Source organism: Camelus dromedarius, chromosome 35 (assembly GCF_036321535.1).
Source record: "Camelus dromedarius isolate mCamDro1 chromosome 35, mCamDro1.pat, whole genome shotgun sequence".
NCBI classification, from domain to species: Eukaryota; Metazoa; Chordata; class Mammalia; order Artiodactyla; family Camelidae; genus Camelus; species Camelus dromedarius.
Window position 1 is genome coordinate 16660667 of NC_087470.1, and position 8092 is coordinate 16668758.

Sequence of the window (8092 nt, forward strand, 5' to 3'; positions counted from 1 at the left end):
GGCGGGCACCTGGGGACCCTCCGTTCCCACTCTCCCCAGCCCGGTGCTACATACACAGACATTCACGCTCTGCTCACACAGGGCCCTGACCGGTCCATCCCCCGGCTGGCTGACTCCCACGGGGACAGCAGGACAGCTGCCCTTGAGGGAGCAGAGGGCCCCCTGCCCACTGAGGTCCTCCCCCTGATGGATGGAAGCAGCCACCGCCCTGCAGAACCTCCCGGGTCTCCCCTTGACTTATGGGCACACGGAGGGGCTGTCTTGCCTTTGCTCAGCAATCTCCTGCTCTCCTGAGCCCACTGCCCGGCAACAGTGTCCCCAACATGTTACTGAGTCCAGACTCGTCCTGCTCACCGCACGACAGGCCAGTAAATCGGGAGATGAGGTGTTGGGGCAAGGCAGAGCGACTTTGTTCAGAAAGCCGGCAGACCAGGAGGATGGCAGGCTAATGTCTTGGAGAATCATCCTGCTCCAGTCAGAACAAACGCTCCTTTCATACAAAAAAAAAAAAAAAAAACAAAAAAAAAAAAACCCAAAACCAGGAGAGGGGGTGTGGTTGGTTGCTGCAAACTTCTTAGGGCGGGAAATCTTTGCTCCTGCAGCTGTCCAGGTGGGCCCGCTCATGCTGCTCCTGCAAAACATCCAAGAAAAGGCATGTTATTCTCTGTCCTGCAACTTTGTTATCTTTCCATGAGTAAGAGCTAGTGAGACCAAGCCTAGAAGACAGGGCACAGGGTTAAAGCCAAAGGAACAGGTCTAGCATGGAGTCAGATTCGTTCTTTTCTATTGCAAATGGCCCCCTGAGGTTGGCGGCCTTCGGGGAGCCGGGAGGACGGTGTGCAGCAGGGGCTTGCGTTTGTCACCCCAGGCACAGGCGGCCGTGAACCCTCCAGCGAGGCGCTGCTCTGGGACTCCGCCGAGTGGCCCGAGACGGTGAAACGCCTCGGGAAAGTCGAGGAGGCGCACTGGAACTTAGGGTGCCTTCCTGACGGAGCGAACAGGACCCGGAAAGCCTGTGACTCTGGCCGTGTTTGTTTCGTGTTCCAGGTCACGTGGTTTCTGCATCTCAGCCCCACCACCCGTGGGCAACCTCGCCTCCACGAGACCCGCTGGGGATGGCCATTTCCCGTCTCCATCCTGATCTGCTCAGACCGGGCCTCCAGACCAGCGGCAGGTGCTTGTTAGAAATTCAGGATCTCAGGTCCCAGCCCAGACCTCGGGAGTCAGAATCTGTGTTTCAACACGACCCCTTCCCCTGGTGATATGAGTGTGAGGCGGGAAGCCCCATAAAAAAGACCGGCAGGACCCCAGGCAGGGCAACCGCTCTCCTGCCGGCACCATCTGCTTCCCTAGCCCAGCAGCTCTGTCTCACTTTTTGCCTCTGAACCAGCTTACTTACCCCTAAAATTCTATTGGTTCCCTGAGCTCACTTCTGATTGGTTATTTCCTTCACTCCTGATTGGTCCATTTCCCTCACTCCTGATTGGTTATTTCTTTCCCTCCTGATTTGTTATTTCTCTCCCTCCTGATTGGTCCATTTCTACAAAGCTTGATCCTAATTAGTCAACTTTTGTTATACCTCATTTGCATATGATGTTGCAAAGTGTAAACTGGCACCTATAAAGGCCTGTGTAAACCTACAGGAGGGGTCCAGAGCCTGGAGTGTTAACTCCTGAGGGCCTGCTGGTGTAATAAACCTGAGTTCTCCAACCCTCCCAGTGCTGCTTGGTCTCTTGCCCGGATCCAGGTTGTTGCTGTAACATATTTTTCTGCAAAGTGTGCACGTAAAGCCTGAGAAGCTGTGCTTTTTCCAACAGGGCAGAGAGTGAGACTCGCACATGCCAGGTCTGAGAACGGTCGTCCCACTACTGGGCTGTGTAAGCTGGACGCTGTGCCCACTGAGTCTGAATTTGCTCATCTAGTTGCTGAAGACACTCAGCAGATCTCTTTCTGCCGCAGCTACAAAAGCAAAGCCAACGAGACAGAGGCATTGGAGACGTAAGTGGGAGGGCAGTCTAGGAAGGCAAGTCTGTGTACCTGACTCAGCCTGATGGTTAAGTCCGACCGAACAGCTGCTCTGTTTCCACATTTCATCCTTCCTTGCAGTGTAGCTGATTTACTGTGCTAGTTTCGGGTGTACAGCACAGCAACCCGGTTACACGTCGACGTAAATACACCTCTATTTTCAGATTCTTTTCCACCATAGCTTATGACAAGAAACTGAGCGTAGTTAGAGAAACAGCTGCTTTTGATCTTAGAAAACTCCCCACGACCGACCTCGACCACACGGCCCAGGGGGATTTGCAAAGGTGGAGCAGGGCTGGGTTTTTCCAAATAGCCAAGTGCATGGTTGCTGGTGGCGGCGGCCTCACGTTCTCACTTCTTGTCTCTCAGAGATGGAGCACGGAGTATTAATCTGTGTGGGTCTGCCCTCGGACACTTCCCATCTCATTTGTTAAAAAAAAAAAAAAAAGACTTAAAAAATATATATACCGGGGGGGTAAAGGCAGTGGGAAGGGATAAATTGGTCTTGAGCAGAGATGGAAATGTTAGCTGCTTTGATTGTGGTGGTGGTTCCATGAGTGTCTACATTTATCAAGATTCATCAAATTATACACCTGAAGTATGTGTGGTTTACTGTACAGGAACCCTACCACCATAAAAGTGCTAAAAAAGTTGGGAAAAGAAAAAAAGAGAACAAGACTTAAAACAAATGCTCCAGAGCTTTAGAGAAAAATCGAAAAACGGTCTGCGTCTAATGAATTCCCGGCAGTGAAAAAGCTAACGTTAACATTCCTTCTGAGTCAATATTTGGCATCTGTACCATGTTTGGACTGAAAGGCTTTTTTTTAAAAAGAAGAAGGAGAGAGAGGAGGAGACGGAGAGGGGAGAGAGAAGGGAAGGGACAAAGGAAGGAAGACGTGGGCTTCAGCCTGCTCGTTAAGATGACCCTGTCTGAGGCATGGGTCTGTCCGTCCACCCTCATGCCCTGGTGACCTCGCTCTGCTCAGTCCTGCACCCTCTCCGGACTTCACCCTCCCTGGTGCAGCCAGCAAGAATAAGTGTGTCCCTCCCCAGGGCCCCCGGAGTGGGCAGTCCTGTGTCCCAGCCTGGGCTGGGCTGGGCGGGCTGAAGCCAAGGCTCCCTCGCAGTGCCCGTCCAGCCCCACCGTCCCCGGGCTGTCCAAACGCATAGCCAATCTGCAGAGACTGGCAGGGTAGTTCATGACGCTGGTGTCAGGCATTTAAGGAAGTCTCCCTTAAATTACTAACTGACCACTAACTGGACAGAAGTGAGCCTTCACTGACCACCACGACCAAGACCGGGGGTGACTGCCCCGACCCTTGGGGGAGGCCTACGGGCCACCAGTCAACGCCCCACAGCTGGCTCTCCGGATGAAAGGTAAAACCCCAATGGGCAGCGCGTGCCCGTTTCTGCGGCTGGAGTCACGTGACACGGCTGAGCTCCAAGGGGAAGCAGTGTCCAGGGTGACACCACCGCCTGGTTTCCATGGCTCCCCACGCGGACAAAGCAGACAGAGACAGCCCGGAGCCTCAGCAGCAGTGACACAGTGAAATCAAAGTGATTTGGGACCTGGCAGGGGATCCTGGCACATCGGTCCCCGAGTCAGGCGCAGACGTGATTGCCGGGGATGCTGACTGTCACCTCTGCGGTGACCACCGTTGACCGAGGCGTGCCTGTATTCAGCAAGAAGACAAAAGTCCCGCGGAAAGCAAAGTTGCCGAGCCAACAGGAGGGGTCTCCTGCTGGCTTCTGGGTGTGTCACGCCTCACTTGCCCCAGAGCCATCCCCGCGTGGGTCACCTGGAAAGCCCTACCCCTCTTCCGGATCCCCTGACCTCCCTGAGCTCCTCTGGGCCTGGCCAGGGCCCCCCTGAGCTCAGCACCTCACACCACGTGGTCACCTGGTCTGCCCGCCCCTCAGGTCCGATGCCGTTTTAGACAGGACGCTGGAGGGAGCAGGCGCCTTCCTGTGCTGGAATTCTGAAGTCGAACCCTCAAACTTCCAGTCCCCCTCAACACACGTGAAGGGGGACAGCCACGCCCCTAGAGGTGCGTCGAGGACCACGTGAATATGACCCTGACCTGGCAACCTCACACGTTTCAACACAGAGGGGCGGGCAGAATCCAGGTTCCTTCCGTATAGGAAGGAGGCTCCTGCTGCCCGCCCCTCCGTGCGTCGCTGACCGCAGGGCCTTACGGGGCCTGACGCTGGGCAGAGGCCGGAGACCGAACAGCAGGAAGGACTTGGAAGATTCACTCCAGAAAGGAATGTTGGCAAAGCAACACTGTTTACTCAGAGGTTGACGTCCAGGTTGGTCCTTGGAACCTTCCATGCTGCTTGGGAGCCTTTCGGCATCCCAGCTATGCGGCGGGAGCCGGCCGGGGGAGAAGGCTGCGTCTTGTCACTTTTGTTGGGAGACGTGAGATCTGCTTTGCTTAGCAAACCGCCTCCACGTTTGATCAGGCAGGAGCTGGGGGAACTTGCACAGGGACCACGAGACATAGAACAGTCGCCCCCTGCTCTGGGCTCCAGGGTCTCCGAGGCTCACGGGCCCAACCCAAAAGGATACAGCTTTTTAAAATACTGGAAAATGTCATCTTTTTTTCACACTAGGAATGCAGTCCAAGCCCATGATGGAATACCAAAAAATTGAAGTGTCACATGAGGTCAACAATTGTCAGTCTTCCTACCGCCCAGAGATAACCCAGGTTATCACTGTCAGCATCTTCTTCCAAGATTACTTCTAAGCATATTTTTCTATGTGTGAGCATGTCTTTCCCATATAACTTGAGACAGTTTGAGCAAAATCTTCTGCTAAGAAAATTCTTGGAAGCATCATTTTTTAAAATTACTTTTTTTTTTAATTGAAGTATAGTTGATTTACAATGTTGTGTTCGTTTCTGGTGTGGAGCATTGTGATTCAGTTATATATACACATTTTCTTTTTCATATTCTTTTTTATTATAGTTATTTCAAGGTATTGAATATAGTTCCCTGTGCTGTACAGTAGGACCTTGTTGTTTACCTATTTTATACGTAGTAGTTAGTATCTGCAGATCCCAAACTCTCAGTTTATCCCTCCCACCCCATTCCCCCCAGTAACCATAAGTTTATTTTCTATGTCTGTGAGTCTGTTTCTGTTTTGTAAACAGGTTCATTTGTATCATTTTTTTTAGATTCAACATATAGGTGATACCATATGTCTTTCTCTGTCTGACTGACTTCACTTAGAATGATCATTTCCAGGTCCATCCATGTTGCTGCAAATGGCGTTATTTCACTCTTTTTTATGGCTGAGTAGTATTCTATTGTATAAATACACCACATCTTCTCTATCCAGTCCTCTGTCGATGGACAGTTTGGCTGTGAAGCATCACTTTAAGTGGGCGGATCCAGCCTCAGTCACACGGCCCCTCACGGTGCCCCTGGAGAGTCAGGGCAGGCTGAGTCCAAACCCACCCTCTCTGAGTTTCTGGTTCCCTCCTTTGAAGTGGAGACAACAGCACGTACCTCACGGGGCTGCTGAGAGGATAAGAACAGTTAATGCTTGTGAAGCACAGACGGCCCCCTGCCCACAGGGCGCCCTTGTGATGCAGGAAAGTGGGGCGAGAGGAGGGCTGTGCCCCAGGCCTCTGCCGAGCCCCTGGGATGTGCCCCGCCACGTGAGGGTCCTGGGCTTCACGCGGCTTCAAGAGCGAGCCACAGCTGAGTGAAGGTGGATTTATTCAGAGAGATACATGCTCCATTGAGTGCGGGCCATCTCATCTCACTCAGATGGCAAGAGAAAGGCCAGGAGGTGCTGGGTGGCTGGTTTTTATGGGCTGGGTGGCTTCATGTGCTAACAAGTGGCAGGGTTATTCCCGCTACCTTGGGGAAGGGGCGGGGAGTCCCAGGACCTGGGCCACCGCCCACTTTTTGACCTTTTATGGGGACTGTTCTGGCACCTGCAGGAGGCCCATATCCATGTTAATATATCGCAGTGAGCACGTAATGACGCTCAAGGTCACTGGGACTTGAGTCTCCGCCTTCTCGGTGCTGATGGCTGTGTGGGTCCTTGAATGGCCGTGCCCTGCCCCCTCCCTCCGGCCTCACTCCCAGGTGTTCACCTGTTCGGTTTCTCCTCACTCTCAACAAGGCTGCAGGGAGCTTCTCTGCACCTGAACCTCGGGTTGTGTGGCCCACAGCACATCCTGCAGTGGTTTCTCCAAAGCAGGAAACGACCTCCTTCCTCTGGGGGTCAGTGGAGGCCAAAGGAGGCAGCTTAATTCAGGAGCGAAGGTGCCGGAATGTAGGCCCAGGTCCCTGGGCGTCCCCGGGCTCCCCAGCGTGGCTGTGGGGCCTGGAGCTGGGCACCCGGGGCAGCACCGAAATTCAGTGCTCAGAAGAGTGTTTGTTAAACCCACGAAATCACAGGGACGTCTTGGTCACTTCTTGGCCTTCACCTCGAAGGTAAAAGTTGAAATCTGAAATCAAGACCCATCAGGGGAAAGGTCTCTGATTACGACCACTTTGACTTTTTTTCTTTCTCTGAGCATTTTCAGGTTGCGACCGCAAGGCTCAGAAGCCGTTCCCTCTTTGCCGAAGGTCAGGACAGCCCTGAGTTGGACACGCAGAAGTTTGGTTCCGAGATGTCAAACAAGGTGTAACCCCTGTCCAGGTGGCAGGTGGCCCGGCCCCAGCAGGCCCCCGGGGAAGGGGTGGAACCCAGCAGGAGGGGTCAGGTGGAGGCGGGGAGGGGCGTGTCCAGCTGATGGAGAAACCAGAGACGCCTGTAGCCCGTGCAGCGGTGTCCTCACCTATGAATCACCAGTGAGAACCTCGTGAATGCTTTGCAAACTTTTTTTACCATTGTGGTTTTTAAAATTTTTTATTTATTATTATTACTTTTTGTTAATAGAGGTATTGGGGAATCGAACCCAGGACCTCGTGCATGCTGAGCACACACACTTTACCACTAAGCTATCCCCACCCACCACCAGCTTTTTAAGTGGGATCTTTCGTTCAACCAGACTGATACACAAAGAACCCCGACGTTGCCAGAGGACGTCCCGGCTCACAGGAGGCTACGGTGGGCATGTAATGGTTGTCACACGTCCCTTTACAGAACTGGGGGTTCTCCATGTGAAATAAATCCTGGAGCCTGCAAAGCTCGTAAGAACGTTTCATTTTCATCAATAGCTTATCCAAGTGCTTGAGTTTCTTGGCGAGATCTTCGCCTTCCAAGGATCCAACCGCAGCAGCCCAGATGTGCCCAGAGAGGGCGCACCGGCCCCCCCCGGCCCCCCACCTGCCCCCCATCCTGTGTCAGGGGCGGTGGGCATCTCTCAGGTGTCTGACTTCTGAGGAAGTATTTGCTCTTGACCGAGGCCTTCGGGTGGGGCTGGGGATGCTGGGGCAGAAACGGGGGGCTTCGCGCTGGACTCTGGAGGGTTTGTAAGTGGAAAGAAAGCGGGAACATCGCTGGGTATTTATTTTACTCATTTGTTAAAAAAAGTTGAAAGTGAAGCTGCTGGAACAGACAGCGAGGGACCAGGCCCCATGGTTGGCGGCACGGTGGGGAGAGGCCGGGGCCCGGCTCCCAGCTCCTAATTCCAGGGAACGACAGGACCTGGGGGGGAGACCCAAGGGGGCTTCCACCCGACGTTGGCAGAACAGAGAACCTGGCAGAGGACACAGACACTGTGTTTTCTCCGGAGAATGAAAATACAATTCACAAAATAATTGGAGTTGACGGTGGGGGGGCGGTGCTGGGGGGGCAGTGCTGGGGATTTCTCGGGGGGACCCAGAGTTTCTTGGGGTGCAACCCTGGGGAGCCGGGCTTCCTTGGGGTGCTGCTGGCAGCCCCTGGGCAAGCCAGCCTGGCTCCTTCTGTTTGGGGGTCACGGCAGGTACCCCAGGAAGTAGGGGGGTGTGGCCAGGTATGGGCAGGGGTGACCTCCCCAGGGCTGGTTGAGGGGGCACACGCTTGGGGACGCCCTCCTGCTCTTTGGGGCCAAGCGGGGATTTATCTGAACTCCTTCTAAACCTCTTCTGTGTAAACTGACGTGGCGAGCTGGGGCTGGCGGCG

The 8092-nt window shown here is 53.9% G+C and overlaps 1 long non-coding RNA gene across 1 annotated transcript; it reads left to right on the forward strand.

The window, feature by feature from the left end:
• On the forward strand, positions 1–7160 carry LOC116150654 (uncharacterized). Its single transcript, XR_010379130.1, has 3 exons — positions 1–1174; positions 1818–1998; positions 6567–7160. It is a non-coding gene; the product is annotated as an uncharacterized LOC116150654 (long non-coding RNA).
• The last annotated feature ends 932 nt before the right edge of the window (positions 7161–8092 follow it).